This window comes from Mus musculus, chromosome 8 (assembly GCF_000001635.26).
Source record: "Mus musculus strain C57BL/6J chromosome 8, GRCm38.p6 C57BL/6J".
In the NCBI taxonomy this organism is placed as follows: Eukaryota; Metazoa; Chordata; class Mammalia; order Rodentia; family Muridae; genus Mus; species Mus musculus.
The window spans coordinates 40090030-40109187 of NC_000074.6; positions in this window are offsets into that span (position 1 = coordinate 40090030).

The following is a 19158-nucleotide window of genomic DNA, read 5'->3' on the forward strand; positions in this document are numbered from 1 at the left end:
GAGAGGCCCCATCTTAAATAGGATAGCTCCATCAAATCCCATTGCTCAGTACGCAGAACACACTGCAGAAGAGGAGGCGGGAAGATTACAACAGCCAGAGGGGATGAAGGATACCAAGTTTATGAAGCCTCTAAACACAGTAGAACCAATGGACATTTGAACTCTCAGGGGCTTTGGCATGATGAACAGAGCCTGTAGAAGTCTGGGCTGGATGGGGTCCTGGTAATGAGACAGAAAGTGAACACAAACCACAAGCCTTAACCCAGAAGCTATCTCCAGTTAAAAACTACTTGCAAATGAAAAATTTGCTTTCTCCAAAGAGCTTCCCAATGACTCGTAAGGTCAGGCCTCATGCCCAGCAGTAAGAGTCCAAAACAAAATGAACTCAGTGGCGTTTTAGGGGATTCTTTGTCTCATAGTGCTTTGTCAAGACTTTTTTTTTCAACCTTACAGATCCTTTGTGTATATATTATAGTGTCTGGTTTTGTGTTCATATGGGATTCCTGTGAGTAGTAACTTGTATCTCTGTATTTATCTGGATCTCTTTTAAGCTTTTTTAAGAGAAGCTCTTTTGCTTCTCTTTATTTGTTTTGTTCTTCTTAGGTTTGTTGAGTTTTATTATTATTTTAGATGTCTGCTTGCATTCTAAGGGAAGAGAGAGAAAGAAAGGGTGTGGATATGGATATGAAAGGAAATAGGAAAAAAATCTGTGAGGAGTTGGGGGAAGGGAAACCATAACCAAAATATGTTGTATGAAAAAAATCCATTTTCAATAAAAATAAAATGAAGGAGGCACAACCTGCTTATCTCTGATATGACAGAGAATAATTATTTAAACCCGCCTCTATTCAAGCAGAAATCTCCTTATGTTTACTAAATGTGTCCATAGACTTTTTCAGAACATATAAACTAATCAGACATGACTGTCAGCTATATCCATCCATATCCTTCATTGGTTTTTGTAACAAACACTGCTGTGCCCAGCAGGCACCTCTACCCACCCTTATTTTCCTTGTTAACACAACTCCAACATGGTCAGAGAAGATTCCCAGCTCCAGGGAATTAATGAAGTTGTGTCTCAGCTATCACAATTCCATTCTCTCTTTCCCTGGACCCTTGTCAGGAGTGATTTGGTAACAGGCACTGTATTTAATTCTTAGCACTGAGATATAAGGGTTAGTCTTCTGGGGCCGTCTAAAACAGAATTGCTTCCCTGGAACAAAAGAACGAAAGAAAGCTCTGATATTTCTGAGTGTTACATCACCTCTGCGGATCTGTCAATACAAAACCATAAGCCTGCATTAGCAATGTTGCAACCCTATTATATCAGATTGAATACAACCAAAAGTACCCTAGGCTTTGTAGCTTTTGTGACTCACTCTCCAGTCCCCAAATTCAGTAACATCATATATGCAAGTCACTGTATTCTGACACCTACGTGAACACATTTGCGCCTCCTGGTTCTCTTTATATTCTTTTACATATGTGTTGCAATCATTCAAATGGAACATAATTAGAATATAAAGTAAATGGTGGAACATTTCTGATGCTCAATTAGTAATTATGACCATCATCACATTAAAATTGGACTCAGCTCTCCCTAATGGAAAGAATTTAAGCAAATATCTTGGTTATACACCTTCGGTTTACAAAACTACTCAGATGTAAGGTCATTCTTTTTTTTTTTTTTTTTTTTTTTTGCAAAGCACTTATATAAATCCCCATGAGCACACAGTTTTGCTGCTCTGAATTCTGAAGCACATTTACCACCTGCAGACACTGAGAGAACTGGCAAATAGCTTCTGACAAATAGGCCACTATTCTATAGCAAAATGACACTTCGAAATATATACTATGTCAAATAAACATTTCTACATTGAACAAAATACACTAAATTTTCACATCACAGGTCAAGTTTATATGCTTCATGACATCACATTTCAGAGATATCTTTCCTCTTCCCTTTTATGCAGTCTCGGTCAGAAATCCAAGGGGAAATTCAACAACATGCAATGACAGTCTTAAATTAGAAAATTGCTCTCTGTATAGGCCTCTTGCTGAGCTTGCTGGGACTATGTGCTTCAATTTGAAGAGGTAACTATGGTTAAAGAAGATGTGTGGAATGTTCTCAAGGTTCCAAGGTGGGTAAACTGATCATCAGGAAATGGATTGCAAGGTCATTCACACATGTAACCGTTAGAATGTCAATCAAGAAGAAACTACACATCACCATAGGTAAAACAATTTTGAATCAAAATGCGTGAAATATTGTCTAAGATCCACAAGGTGTTATTAAGAAGAATCGATATCTGCTAAAGGTTTGATAGCTGAAGTCACTCTGGGGTTGAAAGACTCACTGTTAGACAGCAACAACTAGAAAAGAGAAGGCAGAGATTCAGAGCAGAACCTCACTCAGTAAACATTGCCCTAGACAAAACCTCTTTTTTCTTACTTTGGAATACAACTTCAATATTCAAAATATAACCCCCCAACAAACATAAGAAGAAATGAAGCACTACGATCGAGCCCGTAGGCTGATATGTTTATGTTACTGACAGGAAAAGCAATTTGCATAGACACAAGAACATTAAACATTCATTAAAATATTTCTCTGTCAACTGCCCACTTCTTCAAAGTAGATTTCATTTTTTATCTTGAACAGATGGCAGGCCCATCATACTGTGTTCTTTATGGCCAGAACATAAACACTGCCTGATTAAATTGTTCTGAAACCAATTAAAAACTCAGCACTTACTTTAGGAAGACATATCTGCCATTAGGGTCTGAGCATGCACAAGCCCGTCAATTCACTGCCCAGTTTCCTGGGGAGAATTTGACATAGAACATGGGTTAAGGAAAAAAAAATCACTTACCTAAGTTTATCTCTGTTTCTTCTCAAATAAGCACTTAACTAACAGAGAAACTGACCAGAAATTAAAAACCATTTCTCACGTAGGTATAAAAATACCTCAATGATAAAGTCTTACAGACACACACACTCTTGGGTATATACCCAAAAGATGCCCCACCATGCCACAGGGGCACGTGTTGCACTATGTTCATAGTGACCTTGTTTGTGAGAGCCAGAAGCTGGAAACAATCCAGATGTCCCTCAACAGAAGAATGGATACAGAAAAATGTGGTTCATTTACACAATGGAATACCACTCAGCTATTAAGAACAAGGACATCCTGAGTTTTGCAGACAAATGGATGAGACCTTTTTTTTAAAAAAGTAAGTTGACAAGTACTTTTTGTAAAATGACAAGTTTGGTTTATGAAGAGTGTCAGCTGCAATAAAACAGACTAGAACATTATCATTTTGCCAATAAATAACAACATGTTCTATGTTCTTATCTCAAATACAGACATGGCTAGAATCATAAAGATGCTCTATCTATCCATAAGGCAAGGCATGCAAGATCAACTATGCACTCACACAGGTAAGAAAGGGAGAGGTGAGGGCACTAGAAAGGGCACTAACATGTAGCATGTGTGCTTCCGTAAACCTAACTGCCCTACTCCTTTATACCAGCTTTTTCCTTTTGTTTTCAGACAACGCAATGAAGGGTTTTTTATTCCATTTTCATGTCTGTGCATCATTATGATTTGTTCATAGTTTCCCCTCCATTATCCTACCTTTTTCTCTTTCTAACTCCCTCTGGCCCCCTTCCATGCATGTATAGTCATGTGTATACCTTTGGTGTATGTGTGAATACACATGTAACTATGTATTGTTAAATCTAGATTCTACATATCAGAAAATAAGGCAATATCATTAACAGTAAAACACAGTGATAAGCAATAGTCAAACTTAAAAGGCAGCAAAAAAAAATATGTGCTGTGTTCTCAGGATCTACAGTTTAGGGTTCTTTGTATTCCTTCCTTATGTGTCTTGTGTGATAATAAAATGAGTTGAGTCAACAGACTAACATTGTGTATTCTCCAGTATTTCCCAGTTAACAGACATTGCTTTCAGAACTGCTTGTACAGTTTTCCTTCAGACTCCTTAGAGCACGATAACCTAACAGATTCCTAGGCCATGGTGTCTTTCACAGCTTGCCTCTGACTGTACCTAAGTTAATACTGTAATTTCTGACAGAGTCTCACACATGATCTCAGGAGAATGACTGAGAAGACAGAGCCTCCACCAGCCAAAACCTGACAACCTACTTGTAAAGCCTAGAAAAGCTGTGTGCTAATAATGCTTTAAACATTGAAATGAGATACCATCTCAGGCAAGGTTTGTCCTCTATCTCAAAGTGAAAAGGGGAGCTGATTTCTCAGGTAGAAAATGTCAGTTTTCTGCAAACACCCCCAAAGGACAATATTATAATCTAGATGCTTATAAGTGCAAGCAGTGTGTTTTTCAATTCTGGATCGTGGATAGTGTGAGATCAAGTCTGAGAAGGACTTTCTCCTGGATGACAGACCTACTGCTACTGCACTCTTTCAAGGTGAAGGGCTGAGTGAATTCCCTTGTGCCTCTTAAAAAGGCACTAATTTCGCTCATGAGTTCCCCACCCATAAACTCTTTAACCCTCTCTCCTAATACTCTCAACTTGGAGGCTAATGCTCCAGCATATGAATTTTAAGGGAACACAAATATTCCAACCATAGCCAAGCTGGCAACATCCTCCACTAAGGTTTTATATGTACTTCTAAGAATGCAAAGTAGCAAGTCTTTTATGCCTGTGAATGTTGACTCTATAGCCTAGGCCTAGCATAAGAAGCTATTGAAACAGTTACATTGCCACCATACACCCTAAGGCCATCACAGGTTTTCATTGATTATAACTGGTAATAATATAACTATAGATTGTGTCAAACTGTCCAGAAATAAGTTACCTCTAACTACAATTAGACATGTTTTTTCTTCCTATCAACAAGATATTAATAACAAACCCTCATCCTCTAAATTACTTAAGTCCCTATGTCACATGATCTCTAGGGCTTTATTCTCTCTCTTCTTTATTAGGTAACTCAATTTTCTGAGGACCTGAGCATTAATAGTATACCTAAAGGTACCATGTCAACATGTTCTATGAAACTTTTATAACCACTGTTTTCCTGATAATATATGTACCTTACTTTTCCTCATGTTCTTTCCCTCTTCAAAATGCCTACAGTATAGATATGATATGACTTGGGGCCAGTGCAGCCCCAATGCCATATGTTCACAAAACTCCTATGGGGTCAGAGATTCAAATGCTGAAAGAAGCCTTGATCCTCAGCAACTTCTCTGGCCTACTGAACCATCTGTGAAGCACCTTACTCTAAGCATTTGCTGGTTGTAAGGAAAGGCTCTGTGAGATGAGGTCACGATAAAACTTTCTTACCTAAGCTAGGAGCAACTCTATCACAGGGACTCTAATTATGAGCCACCTGGCTGAACTCATGTTCAAAGGATGAACTAGGAAATGCAAGGGAGATATGTAGGATGTAGCTTTGAGAATACATTTTCTCATAAGTACAAGAAATGAGAAGTTAGAAACATTCTCTTCTGAGTTCAGTAAGATTCGAGATATAGAACCATGAAGAAAAATAGGAGATTTTAAAAGATAATATACTTATAAGATAGAAAATTTGGCTAGGGGTATGAACTGAAATAAAAAGGAACTACATTTAAATAAGACATGGAAAATAATATCTTTGTGAGTGTAAAATTGCTCGTGATCAGATGAGAGTAAGGTGAACACTGCCAAAGATCGATTAGTCATATTATAGCTAACCTGAGCGGCTGTCTATGATGTAAAAGCAATAGAGAGTGATAAAAATAACGAGGGGAGAAAAAAGATGTCCCAGACCAAAACAATGTGCAACAACACTTCTATTCTTGAACAGGACACCACTGTAATAGGTGTTAAACAAATCTGAGTTAAAATGATGCAGCCCAGAGCAAAAGCAAACCTCAGGTCTACAATTTGATTAACCGATAGCATTAATGAGGATAGGACTTTGCACTGATCCGGTTAAGATTTATAAATTCAGAGCTAAGATCTGGGTTTAGTTGCTAACTTGGCAGGCAAGTTTCCTCACGATGAAAGAAAATTAGACTAACATGAAGTATTTACATAAAAATAACAGAAAGCAATAGGCCAATATTCACCCATACAGCTTCTGGTGGCAAAAGTTATCTACCAGGAAATCCACACACAAAGTTTTCTATTTATGAAGCTAGACACTAAACAGATACTGAATAACTTAAATTATTAAGTTAATAATAATTTAAGTTGTGATGGTTAGGTTCAATTGCTGCTTTGATACAATGCAGAATCCCCTGCAAATGGAGTCTCAGTGTGGAGTTATCTAGGTTAGGTTGGGCTGTGGGCAGGCAGGCACTCGAGGAATTTTCTCAGTTGGGATTATTGAGGTTCACAAGACACACTGGGCATGTGGGCATCCCTGTGTCCTGGACAATGCTCTAAACTAAATAAGGATAGAGTGACCTTATTGTGCCTTGTTTGCAAACTCCAAAAGACCAGCCAGGAGCTGACTCTGATGCGATCATATGAGGCTCTTTATTTACAAGCTTGGCTTGAGCTGGGGCTTGCTCTCGGCCTACCCTGATGCATGCAGCAGGATGGTTTGGTGAAGAAGCCCCAAACTCTCCTCAGGACAAGGTTTTATAGGAAATGGTGAGCAAGTGGGGGTGTCCGACCTGACAAGCATCTAAGGGAATGACGATTATAAGATGACCAAGGGTGAGTGTTCTGAAGCAACACTGTAAAGAATCACAAATGATCTGAAAGTACATCTGAAACAATCAGACTACTCTGTGATTAACTGTTGCTAAAATGAAGCTAGAGAGTTACTCTGGGGTAGGGGTCAAGGACAAGCTATGGGGTCTTTCCTGATACTTGGGTGTAGCTTGGGTTCAGCTGCAGGTCAAATTCTCAGGCTCTTTTTCTTTTAAGATGGAGTCTGGTCCCAAGATGAAGTAGGTTTGACCTCTCAAGCTGAGCACTAGTGTACAGGTGTTGACTCATTATGTCTTACTTTTTACTCTGGACATGATGTTTTTGGCTATTTCAAGCTCTTGATGGCTTCACTTCCCAGTGGTGATAAACTGATAAGGTACATAAAGTAGACCTGTGGGCCAAGGAAGCCCTTTCTTTCTTCACTGCTTTTGTCGGCTTATTTTAATCACAGCAGAAAAGAAACTAGAATATACATCTATCAATCGTATCTTGAACCAGAAAAATTTGAACATCAAATTCTAACCATTAAAGTTTCATTAAAAATTAAAAAGAAAAATAAGAATTCAGAATATCATATCCCTTATTGGAAAAATGATTATGTTCTGATCAACATTAGTGCACATCACAATATTTATTTGTTAAGGTTAACAAGAACTGTTTGTAATATTTTATTATTTCCTCTAGATGTCATGAAACTTTATCACCTGAAATTGTTGCAATATTCAAATATATCCTCTACTATTTCTGCCTTAATGTAAAGCTCTAAAAATATTAGAATTATAGGTTTTCCTCCAGTAATTTATCACCTTACTTTGTTATTCTGGTTTTGTTAAAATTGACTTAACAAAAATGGTATATATTTTTGTATAGCTACTGGTTTTTAACAGGATATAATAAAAATCATAGACTCTTTTCAGTACCTCTGCACTTTTCTAGAGTAAACAATTGCTTTAGATTTAACTGAAAACAGAAATGGGTTGTGTTTTCATAAATAGTTGTCTTCAGTGAAGATTTTCATGGAAGAAGTCTATACTGCCTTCGGCAGTGAACTGGGGAGATGAGGCTGTCAGCTCAAAGCATATGAAATTGAAAAAAATGGAATGTTTTTGTTATTACGGAAGGTTACTTTATGAGCTCTTGGGTTCTTGACACCCTGCAGACACACAGACTCACAATGCCAGCTTCCAGCACACGCTGGTAATACTGACTCTTACCTCCACCTCTGCTTCCCCACGGCCAGATTCTGCCCAGGAGTTAGTGAGAATCCCTCGTCTTGACCCAAGATAAAGCATCCAGAGTTTGACATTCTAATTCCCATTCTGCCCTTGGCTCACCAGCATTCTCTGATAAGACAGTTATCTGGCCTGTGCCTAAAGCAATCTACAAAGCTAGAATAATATTTTGATCCCAACTCTCTTGGATGCCCTAGTGGTTCACTAATAATTTATTTTGAAGCTAAGGAGAGGCACAGATAAGAGCAAAGTTATCAGCACGTTCAGATAAACCCTTTAAAATCCTAGGTATCATGACTTTCTCATACCCAACTACTCACTGTAAACATTTAAGTAGGAAAAGGATGTTAGATAAACGGAACTGCGTGTTAATATTGGAGATCAACAAACTCCTGCTGAGCTTTAACACAGAAAGGTCATTTCACCTTCTCCAAGTAAACTTCCTTTTGCTCTTTCATAATATACAGCAATGAAGCTATTTTTATAAAATTTAGCACCACATTCATTCACATTATTTTCTGCAATTAAATTTGCTTAGTCACTTACATTCTAATGAGGTCATGGATGAGCCCATAGGTCTCTACAGCTTTGTCCCAGTGTTCTTTTGAATTGTAGTGTGCTCGCCTTATCAGTAGTTCCATTGTAGTTTTTCAGTCAATGGTCATTTTTTGAAGAAACCAATACTACTGAGAATATGTATTCTCTAACAGATTTTTCTTTCAGACTCTTATAAAAAGATGGTTGGAATTTTTCTTGCTGGCTTTTTAGGTCTTTGATCCAATATTTACTCAATATACTCCCTTTCCTCCCTGTTGGAATGGCAATGTATATTCTGTGCCATTATATGTTGGTAATATGTTGTCTGTTCTTTTATTTTGATTTTACAGAAAGTTGTAGGCAAGAGATTGTCATGAGTCTTGGAAGAGAACTTGAACTTTGGATTTTTAAACAGTGTTGAGACTGTGGGGACTTTTGAAGTTGGACTGAGTGCATTTTTGCATTTTGATTTGGCTCCATGCATATGGGGGCCAAGGAGTAGAATGTGGTGGTTTGAATAAAAATGGCCCCCGTGAGCCCATATATATATATGAATGCTTAGACACCAGAAAATGACAGTATTTGGAAAGGATTAGATTGTGGCCTTGTTGCAGGAATTGTGTAACTGGTTTTGAATTTCAAAAGCGAATGCAAGGTCCAGTTCTCTGTTCTATGTATCTCTCTGTCTCTGTTTATCTATCTGTCTATCTGTCTATCTATCTATCTACCTATCTATCTACCTACCTCTTTGTCTCCCAGCCTGCAGACTAGGATGTAGCTCTCAGCTACTACTCCAGCATCATACATGCTATATGCTGTCACGCTCCCTACAATGGTTGATTATGAACTAAGCCTCTGAAACGATAAGCAAATCCCCAATTAAATGCTTTTTTCCATAAGAGTATCCTTGGTTATGGGGTCTCTTCACCACAATAGAACAGTATCTAAGACAATGGTGTGTTGTACATTACAATACTGGAATAAAATGACAATTACCATAAAATGGCAAAATAACATATATGAAGACAAATTCAAAATGTATTTTAATTTGTAGACAACATAGCATGTGGTGTTCCAATTTCTATTTGTGAGGTCAGGAATACTGAGGATAAGTATTGTACAGATTTTTCTTAGTATTAAAGATCCACTTCTTTAAAGTCCTTACTAAAGTGTCATGCATGTGATTGTGTTATTGATGGCTAGTTTTCTATTATAACCATACATATTCATCCCAGTTCTGCTACTGTATATACATAAGGAAAACCTGATGTTTATTGTATTTTCAAATAGTTTTCAGAATTCATAATAATATTTCTAACATAAGATGATCTGTACAATTAATTATTTGATTGTTTGCTTCCTTTTGTGACTATATGATAGCATTGCAATGATTTTGTCCTTTATTCTTGCTAACAGGGAGTTTATATCCAGGTCTGGTTCTCACTGTGACTGGCACATGATTATATTCAGTACACAGTGCACTTGTTCTGTTGTCTTTAATACTTAAACAGATGTCATCTAATGTCTTACAACATTATAACATACTCAATGGGATTTTTGTATAAGTGGAAAAGGTATGTTCTAGATGGTTGCTATAGGAAAATGTGGCCAAAAAATAAACTTTACTAAATAAATATGCATGAAGAATTCTATGTATTTTTATATACTCAGTTACATCATATCGTGAGGATGAGTGAGTGGATGGATGGATGGATGGATGGATGGATGGATGGATGGATGGACTAGCTGTAGTAATCTATACAGTAGTCATTCAAACTCTTACTATCACATCTTTGGAATTAAAAAATAAGCTGGGTATAGTGCAACATATATATTCCCCAAAGACTGAAACAAGTGAATTATGAGTTTGAAGTCTACATGCGCTGCAAAGTAAAACACTGTCACCAAAAGAAAATCAATATACTCACTTACATTTTCAAAAACAAGTAATAAATACAAAACAATGAACTAATACGTAGTAAATGGTTCCTCTGTAAAAGGAAGACAAAAAAAAATACCTAAGCTTGCAGTGAAGCCTGGGGACTTTCTGTATTATCTTATCATCATTATGATTCAAAGCCCATGAGAAGAGTAACATGAAATTATCAAACAATCAGTTGCAAACACAGACCTTCATTTCTGCCACCCCTACAGAGCATCACCTTAAACCAAAAGCCTGCCTTGCCTTACCTGAACATTGCCCAAGTGGAAAGCAATTTCAGTCTGTTCTAGGTCCTACCTCATACAACCTTTGTCTTATTTCTCTATTTAGTTGTATTCTTGAATATTTATTAGTTTAAAAGTGTGACAGGCTTGGGGAGAGTTCAGTTGGTGTACTTGTTTTGAGTGAGGGTTAGCCTTGTCAATCTGACATCATTTAGAATCAGCACAGCACGTGCTTCTGAATACATTTGTGAGGATTTTCTAGATTAAGTCAACAGTGGTTAGAAGACACACCCTAACTATGGGTACCACTCTCCTCTGCGTTGAAATCTGGGGCTGAATAAAAATTGAGAAAAGAAGCTGAGCACCGACATTGATCACTCTCTACATTCTGAACATGGCTGTCATGTGACCAGCTGACTGAAGCTCCTACCACAATGACTTCAAAAACATGTTGGACTGTACTCTCAAATTGAGCCAAATGAAACTCTTCTGCCTTAAGTCCCATTAGGAGGGTATTTTGTTGCAACAATAAAAACAAATAACTGATATACCCTGTAAACATGAAGACCTGAATTTGATATCCAGAACTCAGGTAAAAGAGCCATGCTATGTCAGCCATGGTGATACATCTTCAGTCCCAGCACTCAGAAGACAGAGGCAGGCAAATTGCTGAGTTCAGTGCCAGAATGGTTTACATAGTAAGTTACGGGACACACAGGACTACTTAATGATATACCCTGTCACTGTCGAAATATATTCACAAATATTTAACACTAAATAGAATATGTGGAAATATGCTCAAGAAACATCAACAATACTTATTTTGTAGGAAATTAAAGAAGAAATTTGACATGTACCACCAAACTGTTTTGTCATTACAAAAGATGGGCAGCACATTTATCATTTGTAAACTTATAATCAAACAGAATGTGAAAACAATCCAAGAATTTTAAAGACAGTGAGTAATGTGGAGTTAAACACTACTCAAAGGACAAGACAAAATAAAATCTCATTTGTACATCAAACTGCACACAGACAATGTGCAATCTAACAAGACATCTCAGAAGAAAATGTAAGACAATAGAATAAAGTGATATTCATGAATACAAAACTACCACCACCAGTGAAGTAAATACAGAACACGGTGGAAACCATGGGGTCAAAACTGAATTAAAGGTCAAACGAGTGCAGAAAATGAAGACAGAGATTATGAATCTCTTAGAGGAGACAATTGATACATCAGACAGAAAGCAATGATGCAGGTAAAGAAAATCAATTGTTTTCATTCTAGGGAAATTGTGCTCTCTGTCCTGTAATGGAATGAAGGAACAGAATTCATTTTTCTGTATTATGAGAACTTTTCCAGTAAAAAAGAAAAGAAGAGGAGAGGAGAGGAGAGGAGAGGAGAGGAGAGGAGAGGAGAGGAGAGGAGAGGAGAGGAGAGGAGAGGAGAGGAGAGGAGAGGAGAGGAGAGGAGAGGAGAGGAGAGGAGAGGAGAGGAGAGGAGAGGAGAGGAGAGGAGAGGAGAGGAGAGGAGAGGAGAGGAAAGGAAAGGAAAGGAAAGGAAAGGAAAGGAAAGGAAAGGAAAGGAAAGGAAAGGAAAGGAAAGGAAAGGAAAGGAAAGGAAAGGAAAGGAAAGGAAAAGAAATGGATCTTCCAATTCAATGTGTCTATGGTGTTTGAGAAGATACAACAAACTACTAAGCAGAATCATCAAAAGTAAGAGATGTTTTGGAAATCCTTCTGAATTTTACAAGTGAAGACCCAGCTCAATGGGAATTTAGTCAGGACAAAAAAGAAAGACTGAGTGAAAGGGGGGATGGAGGCAGAGATCCTTCATCAGTGCAACTCTGACGGCTAAAGAGGAAGTTTGACTGTAGACAGGAAACATGGGTAGTTTTCTCCATTGTTACCTTGCCCTGAAGATGGGTATATGCAAACTTATGGATGATTGCTTGAAATTATTTGTTAGATGGAATACAGCCTTTTACATTTTAACAGTGAATGGAGCTTTACATACAAGATGGAGAAAACCAACAGGCAAAACATCACATGACGAAGGGTTAGGAGAGAAGCTACTTCAGATGTCAAAGAAGTCCAAATTTATGCCATGCAAATCACTAACATTATGCCTCACCAAAAACAAAAACACACACAAAAAAATTAAAAAACACTTGGTAAATACATTGTTCCTGCCAGACATGATAGTGCACCCTTGCAATCTTGACACCCGGGAGACTTAAACATAGCATTGTGAGTCCATGGTCAGCCTGGGCTCCACAGTAAGACCCTGTCTAAAAGTTAAGCAGTTAATCTCTACAGAGAGATCAATCGAGATGGAGAGAAACAGACAAACAGACATCATTTTAGCAAGGCTTTTTTCCCAAAAGGATGCAAGTTCATTTTATTGTGAGATAGAATGGTTCTGCCCTTTTAGATCAAATCCAGACATCAGATCATGAAGTCTCCAGGGCATTTGCAGCTCTGACTAAGAGTGTTCAGAGCCTCCTTGTGCAATATATTTTTCTCTCCTTAGACTGTCTTCTCAAAACAAAAAACAGAAGTATCCTTGGAGTTCCTCACTCATTACTCAGTTCTGTGCGACTTGGTATGCCTGGTTTCCATATGACTGACCACCAAGTGTAATAATGACTATGAGACTATGGACCAGAAAGTTAAAGTTAAAGCTGGAGTCTAGAATCTGTCCTTTAATCAAAGAAACAAAGAATTACCTTTGGACGCGCAATTAAGGAAAGACGTTGTCTAAATGCTACAAGGCAAATCACCACTGAGGAGAAAATAAGAAAGTGCCCATAACACATACAGCCAGCCTTATGCTGCATTTCTGTATTATGAAATACACATTAAGAAATACATCTTATGATGTATTTCTGTCATGTGGTAGGAATATAAACAAATTACATTTTTAAGGATCAAATGTGATTGGCAAGAAGTAACAGATAATTAAATCAAATATAGTTTTAAACATGATTCTGTGATGGAACTATATGACTCTCACAAGCACATTTCATTAAAATGAAAAGATTTTTGAAACATTATTAAATGTCATTGGTATACACTAAAAGCCAACACCTTTATAGTAAATGAGGTATCCTGAAAGTTTCAGTTAATCTGGTAACACCAAGCAAGACATAATGGAAAGCTATTGACCTAAACAAGCTAATGATTTTCTAGATCAGCGCACAACTACTTAAGTGTAATGAAAATAATTCCAGGTCGTGTTCTAAACCTAGAAATATTTGTTGGATTTTTGAATTTGACACTGAGATGTCAGAGAAATAATAGGAAGGCTGCAGTTACAGTTTATCCATAAGTCATTTTATATTCATGAAGGCATTGCTTCATTACCAAGGATATTGCCTAAAACCTGACTGAAAAGGTCAATGAACTAAGTTGTCCCAGATGGGCAGCTATCTGATATCTGAATGGTGGCTATATATATACATATAGAGAGGGGGGGGCAGATGAGGTGAAGAACTCATGGAGGTATGACCAGGAAGGGAGCAACATATAGAATGTAAAAAAATAAAATAATTAATAAAAATAAATAAAAAGTTATTTATATGATTTGTGGGTTTTACCTTCTTGTGTAATTTTCCAATGCTATATGTAGTGGCTATTCCTGGTTGTCAACTTGACTATATATGGAATGAACTACAATCCAGAATTGGAAGGCTCACCAACGACCCTAATCTGGAAGCTAGGAGATAGAAGTTTCTGACCTGGGTCTTGGTATGGAGATCTTGAGGTATAGTAACTATGGATTCCAGAAGATTAAGAGAGAAGTTGGTACCAGGGACTGGGGTATTGCTGTGATAGGCCTTACCATGCTTTTATTTGAAAGAATGTGGATTTGGGGGCTTTGGGCTTGGAAAGCAGTGGAATGCTTTAAATGGGGCTTAATGAGTCATCCTAATAGGAATGTGGAAGACTTAGTTGTTGGGAGTAATTTAACTGTGTTGCTGCCTACACCATGCCTGCCTGAATACTGCCATGCTCCCACCTTGATGATAATGGACTGAACCTCTGAACCTGTAAGCCAGCCCCAATTAAATGTTGTTTTTATAAGACTTGCCTTGGTCATGGTGTCTGTTCACAGCAGTAAAACCCTATCTAAGACACTATACCACCATTTTTTTCCATGTACTACTGAATTATTTTATATGCTTATATTCTCTCAGTGCTAGGTATTTAAATTAGACAATGCTTTTCCTTCCACAATTGAAATGCAAATTTCTTTTCTTTCCTTTGCAACAAAGGAACTATTGCTTAGAATAATCAATTTTTTTCTTTTTTCTTTTTTCGGATATTTTCTTTATTTACATTTCAAATGTTATCCCCTTTCCCAGTTTCCCTTCCTCCTGGAAACACCCTATCACATCCTCCCTCCCCCTGTTGCTATGAGGGTGTTCCTCCACCCAGCCACCCACTCCCACCTCCCTGCCCTCCATTCCCCTATACTGGGGCATCAATCAAGCCTTCATAGGACTAAGGACCTCTCCTCCCATTGATGCATGACAAGGCCATCCTCTGCTACATATGCAGCTGGAGCCATGTGTATTCCTTTGTTGATGGCTTAGAGGACTAATATCCAATATATACAAAGAACCCAAGAAATTAGGCTCCAGAGAAACAAATAACCCTATTAAAAATGGGGTACAGAGCTAAACAAAGAAATTTCAACATAGGCATATCGAATGGCTAAGAAGCACCTAAAGAAATGTTCAATATCTTCCTGAGTGAGGTAACCCAATCATAAAGAATGCACATGGTGTGCATGCACTGATAACTGGATTTTAGCCCAAAAGCTTCAAAGAAACAAGATAAAATTCACAGACCACATGAAGCTCAAGAGGAAGGAAGACCAAAGTATGGGGACCTCAGTCCTTCTTAGAATGAGAACAAAATACTCACAGGAGCAAATATGGAGATAAAGTGTAGAGCAGAGACTGAAGGAAAGGCCATCCAGAGACTGCCCCACCTAGGGATTCTCCCATATACAGTTACCAAATCCAGACACTATTGTCGATGTCAAGAAGTGAATGCTAGACGGAGCCTGATATGGCTGTCTCCTGAGAGCCCTGGCCAGAGCCTTACAAATGCAGAGGTGGATGTTCACAGCCAACCATTGGGCTAAGCCTGGGGTCCCCAATAGAGAAGTTACAGAAAGGACTGAAGGAGTTGAAGGGGTTTGCAACCCCATAGGAAGAACATCAATATCAACCAACCAGAACCCCCAGAACTTCTAGAATAATCATTTTTAACTTGTTTTTTTAAATCCTTTCTTAAATCTTGTCTGAAACACCAGGACTCAACCAATCATGGCCTCTCCTCCCCTCTTGAATTCCATTACTGAATGATCCTGCCAGTCTTAGGTTTATAAATGTCATCTATGTAATGAAAATTATTAAGTGTGTATCTCCCATTTCAAAGATCTCTCTAAGTTCCAGACATATTTTTCCACTGTCTATTCAATATCCTTGTTACAGATTAAAACTCTGACTCTCCCCTGTTAAAAAACTATATCCAATGTTTAGATCTTGACCATGAAGTAGATGTATTTGAGGCATGGTCTCTAAGGAAGTGATTGGGTAAAATAGCTCACAAAATAGGACTCTGGTATGATGAGACCCTAGAGAGTTTGCAGATTTCCACTCTTCCCAAGATCTCATAGGATGGGCCATACACAGGCAGAGAAAAGGCTTTATCCACAAGCAGAAAAGCCTTTCTCATTAACCAAATTCACCAGAAACTCCAGAATATAAAGAGTAAATTTCTGATGTCTACACACCCAAACTATGGTGGATTTTTATGGAAGCCTAAGAGTGTTAGAATAACCCCAGTTGATTGTTTAGAGATAATAGTAAAATCTCAACATGTTCAAAATTAAGTCCTGTCCTTTCAGCCCAAAATCTGTTTTATAACCTTTCTCATCATGGCAATTTGTAAAACAGGAAACAATAAAATGAAGGGTAGGTACTTTGTAGGGAGAATATGCTTGCTGTACAATATATACTTCTACATTTTTTTAAAAAATGAAACTTTAGCAAATACAAATTATAAAATATATTATTCCATCAATATTAATTTCCTAGCTTCAATGAGTCCAGCATAGTTGTATAATGTGTTAACATAGGAGGAAGAAATGTTGCATGGCATACAGGGATCCTTCAGTCTACTTTTGTAACTCTTTTGTAAGAATGAAATTATTTTTGAAATAAAATAGCAAGAAGAAATATAAACCACAGCACTCCCCCCTGTCCCCAAGCCTTCCGACAGCTTTGATTCACTCAGATAGATGTTACGATAACTACAGACATATGTAGTTGCCCACATTCTATTCTCTCTGTTCTTACCACATCATCCTCTTGTCAGGCATGCTACCTGAAAAGCCTTCACTTGTGTGTCCTCTTCCTGGAATCTACTTTCTTAACATACCTACATGGCTAATCCTCATGCCTTTGTAAGACTCTCTCCGATCATGCATTCACTGTGATTCCTTACTGCAACCCCACTCATATCCCAAAGTTGATGATTGCCTTCCATTTTCTATCCTAGTTTCTTACTTTTGTCACAGGACTTCTTGACTTCCACTGTGCATTTTATTGACTTAGTTAGTACTTTTATGGTATGTTAGGTTTCCACTCATTAAATTGCAACTTCCTTAAAGGCAGAAAGCATTTCCTACTAAGTTCTGTGTAGTTTCAAAGATTCTCAGAAAAAAAATCCAGTGATAGAGGAGCCACCTAGAATGTCCACATGAAAGAATTCTCAAGTATATTGACTCAGTACATTTTTTATCATATATTGGAACTAACATTGTTTTTTATTCTAATACTATCAGAATACTTATAATGTATAGGTAAATATTCATATTTTACCTAATATATAATACCTATATGCATATATATAACTAACATTGTAATATATTAAAAATATTTTTTAAAAACTGAAAAAGCTCACAGCATACATTAAAGATCAAATTAAATATTGAATGTTAAATATTAAAAGCTACTAAAATCACAAGCAAAAGATTAGCATTAAGCATGATGAAAATATGGAGATAATATGGATACCTGACGCATGATGAATGACAAAATAGAAAGAAAAATCAAAGAAAATAAATAATTTTCAGCTTGCCTATAGAACTAGAAAGCTCAATAGCTTATTCCTGTAGCCTCCCAAGACGGAAAAAAATCACCATAATCAGACCACTTTATAAACATACCAGTAGGTATTCTAATAACATAAAGAAACATGGGAAATTATTATCAAAAACAGTTCCTATGTTGGCATATGCCTGTAATCTAATCATTTGAAAGCTGACATGGAATCACAAGTTCAAGGCCAGCTAGGAAAACACATCAGGAATGTATAAATAAATAAATAAATAAATAAATAAATAAATAAATAAATAAATAAATCTTTTAAATCAAATAGTCCCTGCTCAGTCTAGATGAGCAGCCAGAAGCAATTTATTTTCTAAATGATTTTTGACAATACTTGTGCCACATTCCCAATAATGTCAAGGTTCAAATACCCTTGTTTTTATAGTTTATTTTAAATAATGCATTGCACTTGATGAACAAATGTTTATGAGTCCTGTTGCTTCTTTTACCTGACTTGACTAAGCAAACATAAAAATTAGGCCATGTGGTAAGAAGTATAATGTATCTTCAAAGGTGTTAAAATATTCATCAGGAAAACATATGCATATGTTACTTTACCTGGAAAAGAAGTTGGCAGATAAGACACATGGATTACCCCAGTGAACCCAACATAATCTCAGGAAACCTAAAAGAAAACACTGCTAGCTATAAGAAATCAAGGGTGGGGAAGCAGAGGAGATAACAGAAGAAAACATACACAAAAGGATTCAACCTAGATCCTTCAAAATGTTTTGGAAAAATCCACTGAATTCTATCTAGTTCTGCTCCCCACATGTGCATGAGTGTACAACCATCCGATGGGTATGGGAACCCTACCAGTGCTCATATCTTCAAAAAAAATGAATCTCCCTCTCCCAGCAATTAGCCACACCAATCACTACTCAGCTTATTGATGGGTTAAATAGTAGAGCCTACAGAGCAACTTCCCCTTGTATGCTAGCAATGTGGCTTGCTTAGTATTGTGAAGGTTGTATTCAGATAACTACAGCTGCTGTAACATCATGAGTACCTAGAAGAAAGCATTTCACTGCACTCTCACCTCTGGCTTATACATTCTTTCCACCTCTTCTTCCACAATATTCCCGAGCATTGGTGGTGAGGAGAACATTCATACAGATGCCCAAGGGAAGAAGTGATATGGAAGGAACAGAAATTAGGCATGGAGGATGAGTATTATCACACTTTATTTTATACATGCATGAAATTCTAAACATGGAACAAAGTTATTTAAAGAAAAGCACAAAAAGGGAAGTACATTTTACTATGAGATGTCACTATGTTAGTCATTCAAGCATTTATTTAAAATGACGGTATATACACATACACGTACATG